Consider the following 22,870-nt stretch of genomic DNA (forward strand, 5'->3'; position numbering starts at 1 on the left):
CTTAGAACACTTGCATCACTCCAGAAAAAGAAACAAAAAGAAAAAATTTATATATATCATACCCTTACCCCTCGCTCTCACTGACGACTTGTATTTCCATCTATCCAATATATTTTAACATTTGTTCCCCCATTATTTGTTTATTTTTTATCCATAATTTTTCTCATCTGTCCATACTGTAGATAAAGAGAATATCAGATACAAGGTTTTCACAATCATACAGTCACATTGTAATAGTTATATCTTCATACAATCATCTTCAAGTAACAAGGCTATTGGAGTACAGCTCTACAGTTTCAGGTACTTTCCTTTAGCCACTCAAATACACCATAAACTGAAAAGGGATATCCATATAATATGTATGAATAACCTGCAGGATAACCTCTCAATTCTGTTTGAAATTGTAGCCACTGAAACTTTATTTTGTCTCATTTCTCTCTTCTCCTTTTGATAAACAAGTTTTTCTCAATCCCTTGATGCTGAGTTCCAGCTTATCCTGGGATTTCTGTCCCACATTGCCAGGGAGATTCACACCCCTGGGAGTCATGTCCCACGCAGGAGGGGAGGGCAGTGGGTTACCTTGCCATGTTGGCTTAGAGAGAGAGGCCACATCTGAGCAACAAAAGAGGTTCTCTGAGGGTGACTCTTAGCCTAATTTTTAAAAATATTTTTATTGTAAACAACAAAGAAACATACAAACATTCTTGACATACAAACATTCTATATATGGTGTACAATCAGTGGCTCACAATATCATCACATAGTTGTGTATTCATCACCATGATCATTTTTTGAACATTTGCATCACTACAGGAAAAGAAATAAAAAGGAAAAAAAAAAACTCATACATGCCATATCCCTTACCCCTCTCTCTCATGGACCACTAGTATTTCAATCTACTCAATTTATTTTAACCTTTGCTCCCCCCCATTATTTGTTTATTTTTTACTCATCTATCCATTTTGTAGAAAAAAGGAGCATCAGACACAAGGTTTTCACAATCACAAGTCACATTACAAAAGGTATATCATTATACAATCATCTTCGAGAAACATGGCTACTGGAACAGAGCTCTACAGTTTCAGGTACTTCCCTCTAGCCACTCTAATACACCATAAACTAAAAAGGGAATATCTATATAATGCATAAGAATAACCTCCAGAATAACCTCTCGACTCTGAAATCTCTCAACTACTGATACTTTATTTTGTCTAATTTCTCTCTTTCTCCTTTTGGTCGAGAAGGTTTTCTCAATCCTTTGATGTCTTAGCCTTTCCTTTGCAGGAATAAGTTTCATAGGGGCAAAGCCCAAGATTGGGGACTTGAACTATTGATTTGTTGTTCCCACTGCTTGTGAGAGTATCAGAAATTCTCATTGGAGGTTTTTTTTTTTTTTTTTTAACATTTTCAGTTTAAAATTTTATTATGTAGCCATATAATCTGACCTAACGGAACATAGTTTTTAGTTCACACATCTACATCTCAATTCTTCTGCTAGTCATGACATAAATGGGAATAAAATAGGAACAGGATAAGAGTGGATTGTCAATTTTGTTAGTTTCTCACTTAGTTAATATCTGCCTCTTGCCACTAGCTGGAGAGTTGATTGCTGGAGAGATAAACCAAACAACAATAGCTAAAAGATATATGAGATAAAGTTATTCAAAAAATAATAACTATGACTGTTGTAGTTTTCTAGCTGCCAGAATGCAATATACCAGAAACAGAATGACTTTTAAAAAGACAAATTTAATGAGTTGCTAGTTTACAGTTCTAAGACTGAGAAGATGCCTCAATTAAAACAAGTCTATAGAAATGTCCAATCTAAGGCATCCAGAGAAAGATACCTTGGTTCAAGAAGGCCGATGAAGTTCAGGGTTTCTCTCTCAAGTGCAAAGGCACATGGTGAACATGGCATCATCTGCTAGCTTTCTCTCCTGGCTTCTGGTTTCATGAAGCTCCCTGGGAGGCATTTTCCTTCTTCATCTCCAAAGGTCGCTGGCTCATGGACTCTCTGTTTTGTGGTGTTGCAGCATTCTCTGCTCTCTCCTAATCTCTCATTCTCCAAAATATTTTCTCTTTTATAGGACTCCAGAAACTTATCAAGACCCACCCAAATGGGTGTAGACATGTCGTCACCTAATTCATTTTAACAACCACTCTTGATTAAATCACATCTCCAGGGAGATGATCTGATTACAGTTTCAAACATACAGTATTGAATAGGGATTATTCTGCCTGTATGAAATGGATTTAGATTAAAACATGGCTTTTCTAGGGGACATATATCCTTTCAAACTAGCACATTCCACCCTCTAGACCCTAAAAAAGACATGTTTTCCCCATATACAAAATACATTCATTCCATAACAATATCAGAGAACCTTAAACCATTTCAGTAGCAATATACATGAAATACAAAGTTAGAAACATGCAAATTCCTATCAAAGTTAGTTACAGCTGTGGTCTGTTCTAAGGCAAAATTATCCTCTGACTTTGGACCTTTGAAAACTCATAACAAGTTATTTGCTGCCAACATACAAAGGAGAAACAGTCATAGGATACATATACATGTTTCCACAGGGAGGAAGGAACACAGGGGTCACTGGACCCATGCAGTTTTTTTTTTTATTAATTAATGGAAAAAAAGAAATTAACCCAACATTTAGAAATCATACCATTCTACATATGCAATCAGTAATTCTTAACATCATCACATAGATGCATGATCATCATTTCTTAGTACATTTGCATCGGTTTAGAAGAACTAGCAACACAACCGAAAAAGATATAGAATGTTAATATAGAGAAAAAAAATAAAGGTAATAATACTAAGAACAAAACAAAACAAAACAGAACAAAACAAAAACCTAAAGCTCGGATGCAGCTTCATTCAGTGTTTTAACATGATTACTTTACAATTAGGTATTATTGTGCTGTCCATTTTTGAGTTTTTGTATCTAGTCCTGTTGCACAGTCTGTATCCCATCAGCTCCAATTACCCATTATCTTACCCTGTTTCTACCTCCTGCTGGACTCTGTTACCAATGACATATTCCAAGTTTATTCTTGAATGTCGATTCACATCATTGGGACCATACAGTATTTGTTTTTTAGTTTTTGGCTAGACTCACTCAGCCTAATGTTCTCTAGGTCCATCCATGTTATTACATGCTTCATAATTTTATCCTGTCTTAAAGCTGCATAATATTCCATCGTATGTATATACCACAGTTTGTTTAGCCACTCGTCTGTTGATGGACATTTTGGCTGTTTCCATCTCTTTGCAATTGTAAATAACGCTGCTATAAACATTGGTGTGCAAATGTCCGTTTGAGTTTTTGCCCTTAATTCCTTTGAGTAGATTCCCAGCAATGGTATTGCTGGGTCATATGGCAATTCTATATTCAGCTTTTTGAGGAACCGCCAAACTGCCTTCCACAGTGGTTGCACCATTTGACATTCCCACCAACAGTGGATAAGTGTGCCTCTTTCTCCGCATCCTCTCCAGCACTTGTCATTTTCTGTTTTGTTGATAATGGCCATTCTGGTGGGTGTGAGATGATATCTCATTGTGGTTTTGATTTGCATTTCTCTAATGGCCAGCGACATTGAGCATCTCTTCATGTGCCTTTTGGCCATTTGTATTTCCTCCGCTGAGAGGTGTCTATTCAAGTCTTTTTCCAATTTTGTAATTGGGTTGGCTGTCTTTTTGTTGTTGAGTTGAACAATCTCTTTATAAATTCTGGATACTAGACCTTTATCTGATATGTCGTTTCCAAATATTGTTTCCCATTGTGTAGGCTGTCTTTCTACTTTCTTGATGAAGTTCTTTGATGCACAAAAGTGTTTAATTTTGAGGAGTTCCCATTTATTTATTTCCTTCTTCAGTGCTCTTGCTTTAGGTTTAAGGTCCATAAAACTGCCTCCAATGGTAAGATTCATAAGATATCTCCTTACATTTTCCTCTAACTGTTTTATGGTCTTAGACCTAATGTTTAGATCTTTGATCCATTTTGAGTTAACTTTTGTGTAGGGTGTGAGATATGGATATCCAGTTCTCTAGGCACCATTTATTGAAGAGACTGTTCTGTCCCAGGTGAATTGGCTTGACTGCCTTATCAAAGATCAAATGTCCATAGATGAGAGGGTCTATATCTGAGCACTCTATTCAATTCCATTGGTCGATATATCTATCTTTATGCCAATACCATGCTGTTTTGACCACTGTGGCTTCATAATATGCCTTAAAGTCAGGCAGTGCAAGACCTCCAGCTTCGTTTTTTTCCCTCAAGATGTTTTTAGCAATTCAGGGCAACCTGCCCTTCCAGATAAATTTGCTTATTGGTTTTTCTATTTCTGAAAAATAAGTTGTTGGGATTTTGATTGGTATTGCATTGAATCTGTAAATCAATTTAGGTAGGATTGACATCTTAACTATATTTAGTCTTCCAATCCATGAACACGGTATGCCCTTCCATCATTTAGGTCTTCTGTGATTTCTTTTAGCAGTTTTTTGTAGTTTTCTTTATATATGTTTTTTGTCTCTTTAGTTAAATTTATTCCTAGGTATTTTATTCTTTTAGTTGCAATTATAAATGGGATTCGTTTCTTGATTTCCCCCTCCGCTTGTTCATTGCTAGTGTATAGAAATGCTACAGATTTTTGAATGTTGATCTTGTAACCTGCTACTTTGCTGTACTCATTTATTAGCTCTAGTAGTTTTGTTGTGGATTTTTCTGGGTTTTCGATGTATAGTATCATATCGTCTGCAAACAGTTATAGTTTTACTTCTTCCTTTCCAATTTTGATGCCTTGTATTTCTTTTTCTTGTCTAATTGCTCTGGCTAGAACCTCCAACACAATGTTGAATAATAGTGGTGATAGTGGACATCCTTGTCTTGTTCCTGATCTTAGGGGGAAAGTTTTCAATTTTTCCCCATTGAGGATGATATTAGCTGTGGGTTTTTCATATATTCCCTCTATCATTTTAAGGAAGTTCCCTTGTATTCCTATCTTTTGAAGTGTTTTCAACAGGAAAGGATGTTGAATCTTGTCGAATGCCTTCTCTGCATCAATTGAGATGATCATGTGATTTTTCTGCTTTGATTTGTTGATATGTTGTGTTACATTAATTGATTTTCTTCTGTTGAACCATCCTTGCATACCTGGGATGAATCCTATTTGGTCATGATGTATAATTCTTTTAATGTGTTGTTGGATACGATTTGCTAGAATTTTATTGAGGATTTTTGCATCTATATTCATTAGAGAGATTGGCCTGTAGTTTTCTTTTTTTGTAATATATTTGCCTGGTTTTGGTATGAGGGTGATGTTGGCTTCATAGAATGAATTAGGTAGTTTTCCCTCCGCTTCAATTTTTTTGAAGAGTTTGAGGAGAGTTGGTACTAATTCTTTCTGGAATGTTTGATAGAATTCACATGTGAAGCCGTCTGGTCCTGGACTTTTCTTTTTAGGAAGCTTTTGAATGACTAATTCAATTTCTTTACTTGTGATTGGTTTGTTGAGGTCATCTATGTCTTCTTGAGTCAAAGTTGGTTGTTCATGTCTTTCCAGGAACCCGTCCATTTCCTCTAAATTGTTGTATTTATTAGCGTAAAGTTGTTCATAGTATCCTGTTATTACCTCCTTTATTTCTGTCAGGTCAGTAGTTATGTCTCCTCTTCCATTTCTGATCTTATTTATTTGCATCCTCTCTCTTCTTCTTTTTGTCAATCTTGCTAAGGGCCCATCAATCTTATTGATTTTCTCATAGAACCAACTTCTGGCCTTATTGATTTTCTCTATTGTTTTCATGTTTTCAATTTCATTTATTTCTGCTCTAATCTTTGTTATTTCTTTCCTTTTGCTTGCTTTGGGATTAGTTTGCTGTTCTTTCTCCAGTTCTTCCAAGTGGACAGTTAATTCCTGCATTTTTGCCTTTTCTTCTTTTCTGATATAGGCATTTAGGGCAATAAATTTCCCTCTTAGCACTGCCTTTGCTGCGTCCCATAAGTTTTGATATGTTGTGTTTTCATTTTCATTGGCCTCGAGGTATTTGCTAATTTCTCTAGCAATTTCTCCTTTGACCCACTCATTGTTTAGGAGTGTGTTGTTGAGCCTCCACGTATTTGTGAATTTTCTGGCACTCCGCCTATTATTGATTTCCAACTTCATTCCTTTATGATCCGAGAAAGTGTTGTGTATGATTTCAATCTTTTTAAATTTGTTAAGACTTGCTTTGTGACCCAGCATATGGTCTATGTTTGAGAATGATCCATGAGCACTTGAGAAAAAGGTGTATCCTGCTGTTGTGGGATGTAATGTCCTATAAATGTCTGTTAAGTCTAGCTCATTTATAGTAATATTCAGATCCTCTATTTCTTTATTGATCCTCTGTCTAGATGTTCTGTCCATTGATGAGAGTGGTGAATTGAAGTCTCCAACTATTATGGTATATGAGTCTATTTCCCTTTTCAGTGATTGCAGTGTATTCTTCACGTATTTTGGGGCATTCTGGTTCGGTGCATAAATATTTATGATTGTTATGTCTTCTGTTTAATTGTTCCTTTTATTAGTAGATAGTGTCCTTCTTTGTCTCTTTTAACTGTTTTACATTTGAAGTCTAATTTGTTGGATATTAGTATAGCCACTCCTGCTCTTTTCTGGTTGTTATTTGCATGAAATAACTTTTCCCAACCTTTCACTTTCAACCTATGTTTATCGTTGGGTCTAAGATGTGTTTCCTGTAGACAGCATATAGAAGGATCCTGTTTTTTAATCCATTCTGCCATTCTATGTCTTTTGATTGGGGAATTCAGTCCATTAACATTTAGTGTTATTACTGTTTGGATAATATTTTCCTCTACCATTTTGCCTTTTGTATTATATATATCATATGTGATTTTCCTTCTTTCTACACGCTTCTCCATACCTCTCTCTTTTATCTTTTCGTATCTGACTCTAGTGCTCCCTTTAGTATTTCTTGCAGAGCTGGTCTCTTGGTCACAAATTCTCTCAGTGACTTTTTGTCTGAGAATGTTTTAATTTCTCCCTCATTTTTGAAGGACAATTTTGCTGGATATAGGAGTCTTGGTTGGCAGTTTTTCTCTTTTAGTAATTTAAATATATCATCCCACTGTCTTCTAGCTTCCATGGTTTCTGCTGAGAAATCTACACATAGTCTTATTGGGTTTCCCTTGTATGTGATGGATTGTTTTTCTCTTGCTGCTTTCAAGATCCTCTCTTTCTCTTTGACCTCTGACATTCTAACTAGTAAGTGTCTTGGAGAACGCCTATTTGGGTCTAATCTCTTTGGGGTGTGCTGCACTTCTTGGATCTGTAATTTTAGGTCTTTCATAAGAGTTGGGAAATTTTCAGTGATAATTTCTTCCATTAGTTTTTGTCCTCCTTTTCCCTTCTCTTCTCCTTCTGGGACACCCACAACACGTATATTTGTGCGGTTCATATTGTCCTTGAGTTCCCTGATACCCTGTTCAAATTTTTCCATTCTTTTCCCGATAGTTTCTGTTTCTTTTTGGAATTCAGATGTTCCATCCTCCAAATCACTAATTCTATCTTCTGTCTCTTTAAATCTATCATTGTAGGTATCCATTGTTTTTTCCATCTTTTCTACTTTATCCTTCCCTTCCATAAGTTCTGTGATTTGTTTTTTCAGTTTTTCTATTTCTTCTTTATGTTCAGCCCATGTCTTCTTCATGTCCTCCCTCAATTTATCAATTTCATTTTTGAAGAGGTTTTCCATTTCTGTTCGTATATTCAGCATTAGTTGTCTCAGCTCTTGTATCTCATTTGAACTATTGGTTTGTTCCTTTGACTGGGCCATATTCTCCATCTTCTGAGCGTGGACCGTTATCTTCTGCTGCTGGTGTCTGGGCATTTAGTCAGATTTCCCTGGGTGTCGGACCCAACAAGGTTGTAAGATTTTTCTGTGAAATCTCTGGGTTCTGTTTTTCTTATCCTGCCCAGTAGGTGGCGCTCGTGGCACACGTTTGTCTCACATGTTTGGAAGGGATCCCCCGGTCACCAATCTCCGCGGCCTGGGGATTTCTGATCCAATTCTCTCCGTTGGTTCGGGGGGCCGCGCATGGTGGGGGCGTCAGCCGCTGCGGCTTGAGGGGACCCTGTGGCTGGTTGCCGGCCACAGTGGGCCCAGGGAATTCGCCACCAGACCAGGAAGTCGCCCGTGGGGGAGGGGCGTTGGTCACCGGCCGCCGTGGCCTGGGGAATTCCCCACCGGACCAGGAAGCCGCCCATGGGGGAGGGCCACCGTGGCTTGGGTAGCCCTCTGATCCAAGACTCGTAGCCGGACCAGAAAGCTGCTCGCAAAAGAGGGGCGCCGGCTGCCTTGGCTTGGGAAACTTGCCTCTCCGAGACTATCAGCTGGCCCGGGAAGGAGGGAGGGAGGAGCTCCGGCCGCCACAGCTGCCGCTGCTCGGGAAATCGCGCGCCGTTTGGGGATCTCACCGCAGCTGAATCTCGCAGTCAGACTAGCCAGTCCAGACTGGGGTACGCTGTGTGTCCATTCCCTTCCGTGGCCCTGGGAGCTGTTCTGCACTGTTTCAGTTCACCTAGTAGTTGCTTTGGAGGAGGAACTAAGACGCACCTACCTTACTAAGCCGCCATCTTGGCCCCGCCTCATTGGAGGGTTTTAATGAGGGGAATGATATCATTAGATTAACCTTTTAAAAATATTTGGGCTTTTGAAGTTTTGTATATTTAAGGCACCTGCATTTGTATTTGCTCTGGTTGCTTAAAGAGAGAGTTACCTTAGACACTGGAGTTTAAATAATTATTATGGTCATTTGTTCCTTTTTTTTTTTTGAAAATTAACTTATTTTTTAATCATTTTAAAATACAGTACAACACAACATCACGTTTCCTTTACCATCTATAATATGGTTATATCCAAACATTCTAAGACCAACAGATAACCCCTGCTCAGGAGCAAGAAATTAAAATGAGATGCTAAAGACACACAAAGGGGCGGGCCACGGTGGCTCAGCAGGCAAGAGTGCTCGCCTGCCATACCAGAGGACCCAGGTTCGATTCCCGGTGCCTGCCCATGTAAAAAATTAAAAAAAAAAATATTAAAATCGTTAAAAAAAAAAAAAGACACACAAAGGTGAATGCTGGAGATCGACGTTCCAGCTGTAAGTCACAAATCTTCCATGCAAACACCCTCCAATGCTTTTTTGTTTCAGATTGTTAGTGTCTCACAAGAAGTTCTTTAAAATAACTTCATTCCAGACACCAAGCTTCTATGATGATATGCAGCTCCATGGAATTTGTATTTCCATCTGACTGACAGGAATAAAAAGTAATTTTTGCCTTTTTGTTGGCATAGAGAGCAAAGCTATTAGCCAAATTCCTTTAGAAAGAAATGTGCAAAAGAGGAAAAAAAAAAGATCTGGACTGTGTTGGTTGCTGGTTTCTATGTCTTTCCAAGGGTGTGACTTCAAAAAGAGTTCAATTGCCCTCATGCCACTACAATGATTAAAATTAGTAATCTTTTTTTTAAGATGATAAAAAGGAAAATACCCAATGGACATAAAAATGGTCAAAAGTTTTCTTTTTAACTGCAGGTCATTTTTTTTTCCAAAAATAAAAAAATGCAAAATGAACATATAATTGGGATGATAACTCTATCGGACATTCTAATTTGTTCAGTCACTTGTCCCAATATAGAAAAGGGTAGCAGGCATTAGGTTTTATTAGTAATGTCATAGTAGTAACCAGATGTGTTAATGGCAGCTTATTTGTTTGAATCTCTCCAAGATAGTAGAAATAATTTCTTTGATCCATCTCAGTAATAGTATCTCCCAGAGCACCAACAAATAGTGTAGTGATGGTCTTGTCCTCTGGTGGGTCCAGATGAGGCCTTGTTGCAGCCCACTTTAGAGGCTTATCTGACACAGGAAGCTTATCTGACACAGGATCATTGATTCCATAATATTGGTCTTTGATAGTCTGATCAGCAACGGAGTCATCTGGTTCTGTAGGCTTCTCATGTCTATAAGGACACTCCTCTCCTCTCTTACATTCTCCTTTCACCCAGAAGAAGCAAATGTGGGGTCAATTCCATTTATTTTAGAGTGTGGTCCAGGCTAGTTCAAGTAGCATGTCACTGTAAATGTGGCTTTCTCCACATCAGTTGGAAACCAACTGATCGTGTTCCATCAGAGTTAGAAATCTCTTTCTCCATATTCTGTGTGTAGTACCCTTTGTTGACAGCTGACTTTGGCATATGATCTTTAAAAGACAATCCCAGGGCGGGCCACAGTGACTCAGCAGGTAAGAATGCTTGCCTGCCATGCCCGAGGACCCGGGTTCGTTTCCCAGTGCCTGCCCATGTTAAAAAAAAAACAATCCCACATCACAAACCTGCATGGGCAGGCCATATTCTAGGTCCAAGATGCAGGTTAGGCAGACATTCTTCAATTTGCTGCAGGTTTGACAGGGTTTGGTTTTCTTGAAACACATGTGAACCCTGGGACACCAGCTAAAGACTGTGAATGGCCTGGTACAGATTTTGCATTCCTTCCCGTACTTTTCGTTGGTCATTTGAATATGCGTTTTTTTCCTAAGACACATCTGGCATGGTATGGGGAAGACTGCATCCTCCTAGTTCTGCCTGTTATAGGTGTTGGATCCCAGAGAAGTCACCATCATGAGAGCATTTGGAGGCAGTGGTGGCTTTCTGGTTGGGAGAGAGGACCGCCACATTCTTGTCAGGCCCTGAGACTCTACTTTCTTTTTTTTATGAGGTCAATTCTGATTTGCTGTTTATAGACTTATATGTGTACTACAGTTTTGGTTTTGCCATGATTTCCAAAATCGTGTTATTTCCACTGTTTGCTTTGTACGGATGTTTTACAATGGCTCTTGGAAAACAACGACAAAAACAAAAAAACTACTTTTCTGATCCTTGGTATTTGAATTTGCAAGTCTGAAGACTGAGTGGTTAATTGTCTTAGAACTCTGGTAAATGCTTAACAGAAATTTCAATGTCACAGTAATGATGTAAGAATTCTGTTATTAGTTTATTAATTTATTAACTATATTTGAAGGTCATTTCTCCATTGCTATACCTTCCAATTACATATATGTACATATAATTTTGACTATTTTAACCAATTTAACTTAATAGTTTAGTATAGATATTTTTACTCTTTTCAGTATCTCATCACAATGTATTTCATGTATTTAAATATTTTTAAACAAGTATTATTGTATTCCAGGCTCTTTGCTAAAAACAAGACAAAGTCCCTGCCCTCTTTATGCTTACAGTCTAATGGAAAGAATAGGCATTAGGTAGTTAATCAAGTAATTGGTTATAGTTTTGATAAGTTTCTTGAAAATTATAGGATGCATTTGATCAATTTGTTGGAGAACATGAGTTGGGTCTGGGACTTCTCTGAAGAAGAGAGATTTACCCTGAGACTTGATGAATGAGGCTTTATCAGCCACATGAAAAGAAGTATGGAGAGTGGTTCAAGAGAGCACCCCATGTGTGAAAATTTGGAAGCACAAAAACATGGAATATTTTGAAAGACTGGGTAGTGGGGTAGGCCAGTACAAATTTTGGGGGGTCATTCAGGGTGACTTTCAGGCACAGAAAGACTATTTCTGGTGATTGGTTTTAAAATTGGCACTCAATATGTTAAATCTATTGTTTAAAGATTCAGTTTTTATATTGCTTTTAAATTCAATCAAAAATCCTTTTCTACTTATAAATATAATGAATTTAAACTATCATTTTAAAGAGACATTTAAATAATTTAAATACCTTAAAATTATTGATCTGCAGTTATGAATCTTATCCATTCTGTCTTTCCCTTTAATTATAACTGCTTATCCCCACAATGAAAACCTGCCTGTGATAGTGAGGTTCATGTGTCAACTTGGCCAGGTGATGGTGCCCAGTTGTTCTGTTGTTGTGGAATTACATCATCAGCATGTGAGATTCATCTGTGGCTGAATACATGCACAATTGGTTAAGGGGTATGCCTTCCACAATGAGTAAAACTTAAAAGGAGAGGTCAGAAGCATGAGAAGCAGCTCAGCATGGCCTAGCACAAGTAGCTCAGAGCTCAGTAGCTCAGATCCAGATGTTTGGAGATGCAGAAAGGAATCACCCTTGGGAAAGCCATTTGAACCCAGAAGCCTGGAGGGAAGGTCAGCAGACATCACCCTGTGCCTTCCCGAATTAGTAAATTTTGTAACTAAATAAATCCCCCTTATATAAGCCATTCCATTTCTGGTGTATTGCATTCTGGCAGCCCTATTAAACTAAAACACTGCCTAAGAAATTAATAATTTTATGACAAATTAAACTTACAGAAAAGATGAATCTCAAGTTCAGCTAACTTTCCAAACTCTCCACATGTTAGTCAAATTATCAACCAAAATCTGACATTGTTCAACCAAAATCAGAAGTCTGAAATTAATTACTCAACCACAGATTTTATAGAGAAATCTCAAGTCTTGCTTGGTAAATAGTGTTAACCCATTTTATTCCTTGCTTTTGCTTCAGAAAGTTGACCAGTGTGGTCTACATCATTGACAATCCTTGTCCTCTAGCTTCCTGTTAGGGTTGATCGATAAGGAACACCAGCAGGAGAGTAGAAGGAGGAAAGAAAATGAGGTTAGGGTAATTTATTCCCCTAGTCCCCTCCTTACAAAGTGACTTTTCACTGGTTTTGTCCTTCAACTGAATGTCACAGGTATATCAGAAGACCCTCTCCACATAGCCCTCTCTGTCTCTTGGTGCTTCTGTAGGCTCTGGGGTGGTACAGGACTCCTCCATTACTACGAGCCATGGAGTACTGCACTAATATTTGTAGTTTCCAGATACTATGGTCACTTATTGTAAATATTCTCTTTATTAAAGTCCCCTAAAATTCTGTCAATCTGTGTGTGCTTTTTTGCTTCCTTCTAGGACTTTGACTAACACAGCACTTGGTATCAAGATTGGCCCTCAGGAAACAGACTTTCAGATGGGTTTCTGGTATTAGATCACTTATATATTTAATGAGCTCCTTGTTGCAGTGAAATAAGACATAGTATCTGATGGCATCATGATCATTTAAATTACCACTGATGTTAGTATGAGATAACGTGCAGTGAGAGCTGGTGTGTTGAAAGATGAAGTGGCTGTGGCACTTTGGCACTATGAGGCATCAGTTGGCTTCTGATGACCCTAAAGCGAACCTAGGGAAAAAATTAAATGGAAAACTATGAATATCCAATTGAGAACATGAATGAAAAATCAGACAGCCTCATGGACAGCTTTGAAGTAGTCCCTTGTCTTCTATAATTGCAGGGTAGCTATGGTTGAGGGCCAAGAACAGGACCTCATTATAAAGGTTGCATTATATGCTCCATTCTGACAGGACTCTTACATTAAGGGAAGGAAGAGAGAGAGAGAGATTTAAGTATACATGGACGAGGGTGTTAATTCCAGACTCTCAAATCTTCCTTGGAAGAGGCTGGCAGAGGTAGCTTCTCTACTCCTGTCTGAGGAAACGAGCCTTCCTCTGCATAAAGTCTCTGAGTCATTGCCCAGTAGGCCAATGTTAATTCACCTTTGTCACTGTCTCTAGGTCCATAATAATAGTTAAATTTGAACATAGCTGAAATGGAGAAATACAGGCCTGTTCTTGGAGGAAATTGGCTTATATACTGAAAGAGTTGTAGGGTCTTGTGAATCTGTATCATCAGGAGTCTGGAAACATGTAAAGGCATGGATTCTAAGGTGTTAGACTAAGGTGAATGAAACCTAAAGCTTGATCAAATATAATTCATCAATACACTTATCTGAGATTGGAGGTTTAATGTGAGGATTTGAGCAACTGGGAGTGGTGATAATTATCTTATAAGTCACCCAATTGAAGCCTGAACTCAATAAGGCTTCATAAGCTGGAGAAGATGGAGGAAGACATTGGAATGGAATTAGGTTCCCTGAGCTCAGTGGAAATAAAGGGACCCAGAATGGTAGACACTAAGTAGTATCACTTAAATTTCAAAGAAAAGATAAGCACCTCACCACAAAAAGTCACAGGACAGAGTGATAAAATATTCTAATCTGTAAGGATTAATGGTAATTGATAAAGGGCAGCTGGTAAGTGAAATAGAAGTGAAATAAATGGGCAGTTGGTAAGATGCTCTCTAATATAAACAGAAAAATTCCATCTGGTCGATAGAAACTCAAGTTACCATAGTGGTGATTCATTGAACATTTCCCAGTTTCCAGGCCTGAAGTAGCTAATAGATCCAAAGCTCTTTGACTGAGGGGGAGGTCAGTTCTCTTTGAGGCAAGACCCTGCAATGTGGCCACAAGTGTATAAAGTCTCCTCTTGAGACTTTACCAGAGGGTCTTGTAGACATTTATTATGGTGCCTGTGTCCTGTGGGAAAGGAGCTACCTAGACTTCTAAACGTTACTATATATTGCCTTTGAATTGATGATAATCCTTGAAGTCCTCAAAAGCTGCTGTGGTCTGCTGGTCAGAATGAGGTTTATGGAGGCTAGGCAATAAATGGAGTTTTGGCTGGAGACTGTCTCAAATTGGGTTCAGTGGGACTCTGAACTTATCCTGTGGCACTTCACCTAATAGTAGAATATGTAGCAGGAATAGACAAAGTTAGTATCTGGAAGACTCTCGACATTGGTCCTCTGACCAAGGGAGAGAGTTATTATAGTAAGAAGGGCCACTAAAATAGTGAATAAAACAATGACACATTCTTGGACCAATTACCATGATCAGTGCCACCATCAAAAACTGAAAGACATAGATATGATGATTCTTACCATTCTTCCATTTAACTCATCTGCTTGACTAGTGCAGGCCCCAGAGGATTATGGAAAATGACAACCTGTTATCTCAAACTTAGTCAAAAGGTGATGCCAATGGCAGATATGCTTTTGGATAGAATATATCCATCCTAAAAAAAAATGCAACCTTTGGCAACTGGATCTAGCAAATGCTTTTTATTCTCCAAATTTATCAGTAACAAAGATCAGAAATAGTTTGCTTTGGTGTGATAGGGACAACAGTTTTACTGTATGGTCTCACCTTAGGACATATATCAACTCTATCCTCCGGCATAATATAGTCCAGAGGGACTTTAATCATCCTGAGAGCCAATAGCATAGCAATTGTATTATATTAATTGGATCTGGTAAACAGGAAGCAGCAAGCACCTTAGCAAGATACATTTGTTCAGGGACCATTGTATCAGTGAATTTTCCATGGATCTGGTGCACATTGTGATTTACCCTTCTAAATTAAACAAGCCTACACCATTCATTATCCATCACAAATAAGCACATGCTTATTGAGGCTCTTTCCATTTTAAAGGCACATTTACCACTCTTGAACATGGTGCTCTGGCCCATTTAACCCTTAAGTTGACAGTTGGACTTAGAACAAAGTTAGGCTCTAGAACCTGCCCTGCTATTTAAGCCTTATGACCCCACCAACCCAACGGCTATGAATGAATATGTCTGGCAGAGATACTGAATAGAGTCTCTGGCAAGCCCCAATAGGATAAACACAGTGGAGAACCCTAGGGCAAAGCCATGCTCCTTTCTGCAGACAACTCCTCCATTTGAAAAGCAGCTCCTGGCTTTCTTTGGATCTTGATAGAGACTAAATATCCTCAGCACTCACCTGCTTCTCAAAACTAAGACACTAGGTGTCATCTGTTCAACCAAATCAATCAAATGCTGCAGCATTACATTATTAAATGGAAAGAGTGAGCCTGAGCAGGCCTAGAAAATAGCATGAGACATTGCTTAGACTCTACCCTCTCCTTTTACTGTTTCATCACGTCTTCCTTAATGCATACCTGTGATCTCAAGGGGAGTTCCCAATGGCCTATTAACAGAAAATTAAAAAATATAGTCCTTGTTTATATGTGTTAACAACAGTCATAAGTGGACAGCCACTGCTTTTTACCACCTTGAAAGGCAATGGTGGAGGGAAGTTTTACTGCATAGAATTTTGAGTAAAATATCTAGGTATCCATTTTATTTATAAAGAAAAGTGGTTGGATCCTATACTTTTATTCACCTGCTAATTTATGTGAAACATGTTTATAGTGGCAGTTTTAGATTCCAGATGGGGCATAAATGAATTAACGACACCCTGTGAGAAGATGCTGGTTGATACTCCATGTTTCTTCTATTTGGTGATCTATACTTCTTCCAGGATGGAGGACTAAAGAAGATCCTGAGAGGGGAAAATGTGCCATTGGGAAGCACAGACCAGACTTGGAGAAAGTGAGGTATGGACATCTGTTCCCCTGACTTCCTCCTTTTGGGGTCACTCTTGGCCAGCTGCACCATTCAACTTCAGGTTACAGTTCTGGTCAGGTGGCCATCTCCATATAGCCCCCTCTGTCTCTGGGTTCAGGTTATGACCCTCTTCATACCCTTCAGGTCTAGAGTGGCAATTTCCACTGTCACTAGCCTCAGAGTACTGTTGACCCATTTTTAGCAGTCCCTGTAAGTTTTCTTCAAGTTATCCCAGCTTGAGTATGTTAGCTGTTTTCTACTGACTCACAACTTTAATCTCTTAGATATTCTAATATGCCCAATTCTCTTCAATATTTTAAATGCTTTAGACAGTAACTATACCAAAATTAAGGCATTAATTACAAACATTTATTCTTGAACATCACACAAAAATATTAATGCTCTTACTGAAGTTAAAAGGTACTTATTTATGAGGACTGCTGTATGTGGCTGCATAGCTAGCTGCCTGAACAACTCTGAGGCAACATTCAGATCAGCTACTGTGAAAAGGTACAGCCTGGAGTTGGGCTGTACACAACCTGCCCAGTTAGTTGCATGTGGTGGCCTTGTGACTATCAAGGAAACATTTTTTACTATTTCAATAATATCTTCTCAAGTAAATTGAAGCAAATTCCAATGCACTGAGGCTGCTTATTGGTCAGAGGATTTTGGCTTGGTTTCTGGTCTGAGTTTCCATGCTTACTGACCAATATAAAGAGGTTAGTGAGTTTTTTTTTTCATGTCCCTCAGATGCAGAAGGTGGTGTCTCACAATGCACATATCCCAGATTCGAGTTAAATATCTAATTCTGTCTGATTTGGGTCTGCAAATTCCAACCCAGGTTATTTTACCATCCAATCAAATGAAACTACTCTATTTATTGTGTCTCATCTCAGTTCTTCCTGTTTGGCCAGTCCACAAGTTTAGAAGCTATCTAAATGTCCTCAGGTTGAATTCTGGATCACTCTCTGTCTGTTTCTGTGAATAAAATATTAGAGTCCTAGTGAATGAGGGGACAGGGGCACAAAATGAGGATGAAGAGATGGACAGAGGGACAGTCATAGAGAAATGGGAAGTCTTTGAAAGGCTTTAAACAGTAGGAAGACTTGATCTGCTCTGAGTTTTATAAAGATGTCTCTGGTAGACATAAAAAGAATGAATTGGAGAGGCAAGTGTGAATGCAGGGAGATGAGATAGAAGCCTACTGCCAGATCCAGATAGAGATGGAAACAGCTTGTATTCAAGAAGTGGCTATGGAAATATCAAGGGTGGATAGATTTAAGAAGGCTTTTTGAAATACAATTTATTGCATTTGTTGGTAACTGGATCTAGAGAGTAAGAAAAGGGAGCCATGACAGAAGATCCTCAGATGGCTGGAAGATTGTGGTAACATTTACTTAAGGGAGGGGAACATTGGTGATGGGGTGATGAGACAGGAGAGGGAGAGATTCGAGATCAGGAAAAGACCACAAGCTCAATTTGAGGTGTTTGTATGAAAGCTACCCAACTGAGGATGTTGAACAAGCATCAGATATGTGGTTTGAGAGAGTGCTAATGATAGTTGAAACAGAGGTGAAGACTCTTTATATACATATATATATTTTATGAGGCTTTTATGAGTGGTGGTGCAATGAAATAAAATAAAATAAAATAAAAGGCAAAAAAAGTCATTCATCTATCTATGCATACATCCATTCAAAAATATTTACTGGGGTTGGACACAGTGGCTCAGCAAGCAGAGTTCTTGCCTGCCATGCCAGAGACCCTGGTTTGATTCCTGGTGCCTGCCCATGCGAAAAAAGAAAAAAAAAATTATCTATCTATCTATCTATCTATCTATCTATCTATCTATCTATCTATATTTATTGAAGGCCTTCTTTATACCAGGTATTGTTCTTGGTGCTGAGTAAATTGATGAACACTTTACTAAATAAAATCCCTGCTCTCAAAGCCCCTACTCTCAGGGGAAATAAATTCAGAATATTGAGATTAATCAGTTAACAGTACCATCAGGAAGAAATATTTGGTTTTATTTTATTTTTTAGACATGTCATATTTATTTTGCTTTTTCTATTATTTTGTAGGTCTTTTTCTAAGTCCTCTGTTTGTTAATAGCTCACAATTTGTTACTTAATTTCCAGAAGACATGCTGATGGGTATATACTATCCCTCTTTTATATATCCTTTCTTGAACTTCATTAAAAGTCTACTAAATATTACTTAAACCCATTAGATGAAGAAATAGGCCACAAAATGACTTTTTTTCATGTGAAATAGCTTTATAACCAACATATGCTATTGAAATATTCTCTTTTTAGTGATTTTTACAATATAATTAAAAAATATTCAAAGAGCACTTTCCAAAGATTTGGGTACATAAAGCTAAATGCTATGGAAAAGTATGTTACCCTTAAAAATTTAAGTTGAATACAAAATAGCTATAATATGCAAATTCATGGAGACAGAAAGGAGATTACAGATTACCAGAAATAGGGTTGGGAGGCAAAGGGGAAGGGGGAGTGGGAAGTTACTACAAATGGTTATAGGATTTCTGTTTGAGGTGATGGGAAAGTCCTGGTAATGGATGAAGGTGATGAAGGCAGCACAACATCGTGAACATGATTCATCCTACTGAAGGGTACACTTGGGAGATAGGCAGACCTTAAGACTTTAATGTAACAGTGTTAAATTGTTGACTATTGCTAATAATATTAATTTAAAAATGCAGAAGCCCATAATTTAGAGAATTTCTTTCCTCTGTTTCTAACAAACATGTGTGGGTCCTCATGTGCATTATATGGTGCATGTGGCTGGGAACATTCACCGGTATCCACCCATGCCATTATAGTTGAGGAACATCTGTGCTTTACATCTCTGCACCCACACAATGGCAATCCTTTTGTTTAACACCGTTGACTTGCAAAGTGTCTCAAATATTAACATATTTCCTAATTTTATGGATAACTGATATTTAGATATTGTACCAGTCAGTGTTCATTCAGAAAAGCAAAGTTACTCTTTGTATTTTAATGTAGGGAATTAGAGGTTTTGTAGCGATCAGAAGGGCTAAAAAAGGGCAGGTTGGATAACCTTCCACCTAACCATTGCACACAGTAGCACTGAAGTGGGTGGTCCTAGTGTGTGCAAGATAATGCTGTGCATCTCTCACTTGCTGTCTGTCCAGCATCTGCTTGCAACTGCTCTGGTAGGATGAGGGCCTCTCCTTTCTTTTGGAATCTTCCCCAAGTATCCCCATTTTGATTCTTATGGTCACATTCTTTCCCAGTCAACACCTAAAGTTTCACAAAAGAGGCTTGACAAAGTTGGTTATAAGTTCAGCTTTCATTGTTATCCAGCCATCCACAGGATCAAACTTTGGGTTTGCTTTTCAGAAATCTCAGTCATAGAGCTACACGAAATAATAGGTTCTTTCAGGACAATCTGGCTTCCTGGTTCTCTGACTGTGCTTGAGAATTCCATAAAGTTATTATTTTTTTTTTCTGTAAGATGCAGTGATAAACATCCTGCCAGTTCCATAGTCCCTATTGTCAAACTTTCTACTGGAACACTCTATTACAACAGTCATAAAGTCTTTGATGCATAGCCTTCTGTAGGCACTTGATTCCAAGCAACTAGTAGTAGAAATTTAAGAGATTATTTTGCACTGCATGTCATGCTACAACAGTCTCACTCTTCTCAAGTAATGAGGTACTTACTTCCTTTAACTTTTTTCAGATCAGAGAACCAATTCCAGATTCTCTTCTTTGATGTTCTATTTTCCTGAACCTGCTGCCAATATTTAAATCTTTAAGAGCTGGAGTTTGGTCATTAAAGCAGAACTTAACTCTGTACAGAGTGGAAGAGCTTGGGGTACAGAATCAGAGAAACTATCCCTGACTGTCTCATCCTAAAACACTGAAGAGGGTGGATCTCAGGTGCTCACTCAGAAGCCACTGTGAGTCTTTTTCCTGCCAACTCTCTATGTCAGGGATCAGCAAAGTCCCATTGCTGCCTTTTTTTTTTTGGGTGTATGGTCCGGGAATCAAACCCAGGTCTCCCGCATGGAAGTCAGGCATTCCAGCCACTGAACTACCCATGCACCTGCTGCTGCCTATGATTATACAACCTATGAACTAAGAGACGATTGACACTTTTAAATGGTTGAGAGAAAAAATAATATTTGTAACACATGAAAGTTATATGAAATTCATATTTCAGTGTCATAGAGATTCATTGGAATACTCCAAATTCATTTGTTTAAATGTCTATTTCTGTACTTTATGACAGCAGAGTTGAATAGTCATGACAGAGACCATGGCCTTCAAAGACTAAAATGTTTACTACTCAGCCCTTTACAGAAAAAGTTTGCTGATCCCTGGTCTGTGAGTCTGATTTCAACTGTCTCTGGCAAATAATCATTCCTCTTCCTCTGCCTTCCAAATCTTATGCACGTGCTTTTCAATGGCAAATTCCAGGATCATATGGGGAAAGGAATTCTGGGAAATATTACTTCTGGCTTCTTCTCTAGGTTGCAGAAAAGTAGTGGTGCGAAGATGACAGCAAACAATTTGAAATGGTCATAAAATCACTGAATTTTGGATTGCAAGAGAACCTCAGAGATGATCTGGTTAAACTTCCTTTGTTGTAGATGAGAATATAGAGGTTTTGAGGTCAGGTAGATGTGGGTTTAACCCCAATTTCAGTACTGTGTGATCTGGGACAAATTTTTTAACCTCTCTGAATCCAATTTTTTCTCATAGATTCTTATCTAACAAGGTGATGTTAAGGATTGAGTACTTATAAAAATGGTTAGTATTCAGAATATGGCAGGTGTAAAAACTATAACTGTTTTTTTCATTTATTCATCAAGAATAAATTTTCACATTTTTCACAAGTTTGTTGCAAGCCTATTAATATTATGTGATGCAGGGGGAAGAAGAAATTGCTCTTCTATTAAAAATAAGGATTTATTTTTAAATCCTTATAACCTATACCTGAGCTATAGGTTTTTTTTTTGTCTGTTTGTTTGTTTGTGTCTTTTTTTTTTACGATTATTATTATTTTTATTTTTTTCTCTATATTAACATTCTATATCTTTTTCTGTTGTTTTGCTAGTTATTTTCCTAAATTGATGCAAATGTACTAAGAAATGATGATCATGCATCTATGTGATGATGTTAAGAATTACTGATTGCATATGTAGAATGGAATGATTTCTAAATGTTGTTAATTTCTTTTTTTTCTTTAATTAATAACAAAAGAAGGGTACGCAAAAAAAAAATAAGGATTTTGATACACTAACACAGTGGCAACAAAGGTATTACTTCGTTTTAGAAAATGTTTTGAAGGCCCATTTGAAAGTGAAAATTGAGACTCTCCAGAGCTTAGTCTGCAAAGAAGGGAATAAATTGCTCTGCAAAATAATGGGATGAAAGGCACATGGGAGAGAAGAAGGGGAGAGTGCTAGAACTAAGAGAAAACATGAAGATTCGAAAATTCTTTTAGAGAGTTAATAGTAGAGCTGGGAGCAGAGATCTTTTTAGAAAACCAGACTGCCTCTCTAAGAACCAAACCAACATCTTTCAATACAAATGATATCTTGGGAATTAAACAGAGTGCACAGTTCTTTTGCTAACATCTGAGGTTCTCAGAAGCTGTCCCCCACTGAATATATGGGGGAATGATATATTTCAAATAGATAATTAAAAATTTATGGGCCAAATAGAAAACGGTTTATATTTAAGTTCCAGAGATGGCTATGGGAAAACAGCCAGGACTTACAGTATCATTATAAACATTGTAAGAAAAACCAAAATAGTGCCTCATGCTTGACTACATATTTTGTAATAAGCAACTAAAGTTTCTTGAACTTATTGTTATCTTTTTGAATTGATAAATATCCATGATATTTTTACATAGTAACTAGAAAACATAAAACTTTCTTAGTTTTTGGAAACCAACAAAGCCTGAATTTTGCAGGTTTTGAATCAAGCCTTCTAAACTTCATTTGAGCTTCACTTTGGTCATATATCTGAGAGAGAATCCAGCTTGAATAATACATACAGTAAAGAAAAGGAAAAGTTTTCTTTTTAAGGCAGTGAGCAATTCTGGCCCCTGCTGAACATGCATGGAGATTCTGGGAGGGCCAGACTTTCAAGGCTTATATACTAGAGGTCAATTCTTAGTTTGGTTGCCCAAAGTAAACTGAGGACAAACTCGGAAGCAATAGTTACTCATTCCTCTTCTTTCTAACTGGCTGCCTTTGGGATTTCATGTTCCATCTTCCTCAGTCACCCCATTCCAACCTGTTATTCTACACATCGGTATGTCCTTGGAACTGTTTTTCATAGCTCTGGCCTATTTTGCTTTGCTTCTTTATCTCAGGTTCAGTGAGTATGGTTGGTAAATTAATGGTTGCAATTCTTCACCTCTGTTAATATTATACATCCCTTTCTGGGGCCTCATTGTGGAGTCACCCTACTCCTCTGCTTGAATTTGTAGTATGTGACTTTCTTTGGTCAATAGGATGTCAATAGATATGATGTGAACA

At 37.9% G+C, this 22,870-nt stretch overlaps 1 long non-coding RNA gene and 1 pseudogene across 1 annotated transcript in view; one reads left to right on the forward strand and one right to left on the reverse strand.

Moving 5' to 3' along the window:
- Positions 1–22,870, forward strand: part of LOC143690147 (uncharacterized) — a 115,304-nt gene that overhangs the window by 59,597 nt on the left and 32,837 nt on the right. Inside the window, exon 3 of the long non-coding RNA XR_013179011.1 lies at positions 16,235–16,310. This is a non-coding gene — a long non-coding RNA (uncharacterized LOC143690147). The remainder of the gene's footprint in view (positions 1–16,234; positions 16,311–22,870) is intronic.
- Positions 9,691–10,689, reverse strand: LOC143690307 (pre-mRNA-splicing factor RBM22 pseudogene; annotated as a pseudogene).

This window comes from Tamandua tetradactyla, chromosome 7 (assembly GCF_023851605.1).
Source record: "Tamandua tetradactyla isolate mTamTet1 chromosome 7, mTamTet1.pri, whole genome shotgun sequence".
NCBI classification, from domain to species: domain Eukaryota; kingdom Metazoa; phylum Chordata; class Mammalia; order Pilosa; family Myrmecophagidae; genus Tamandua; species Tamandua tetradactyla.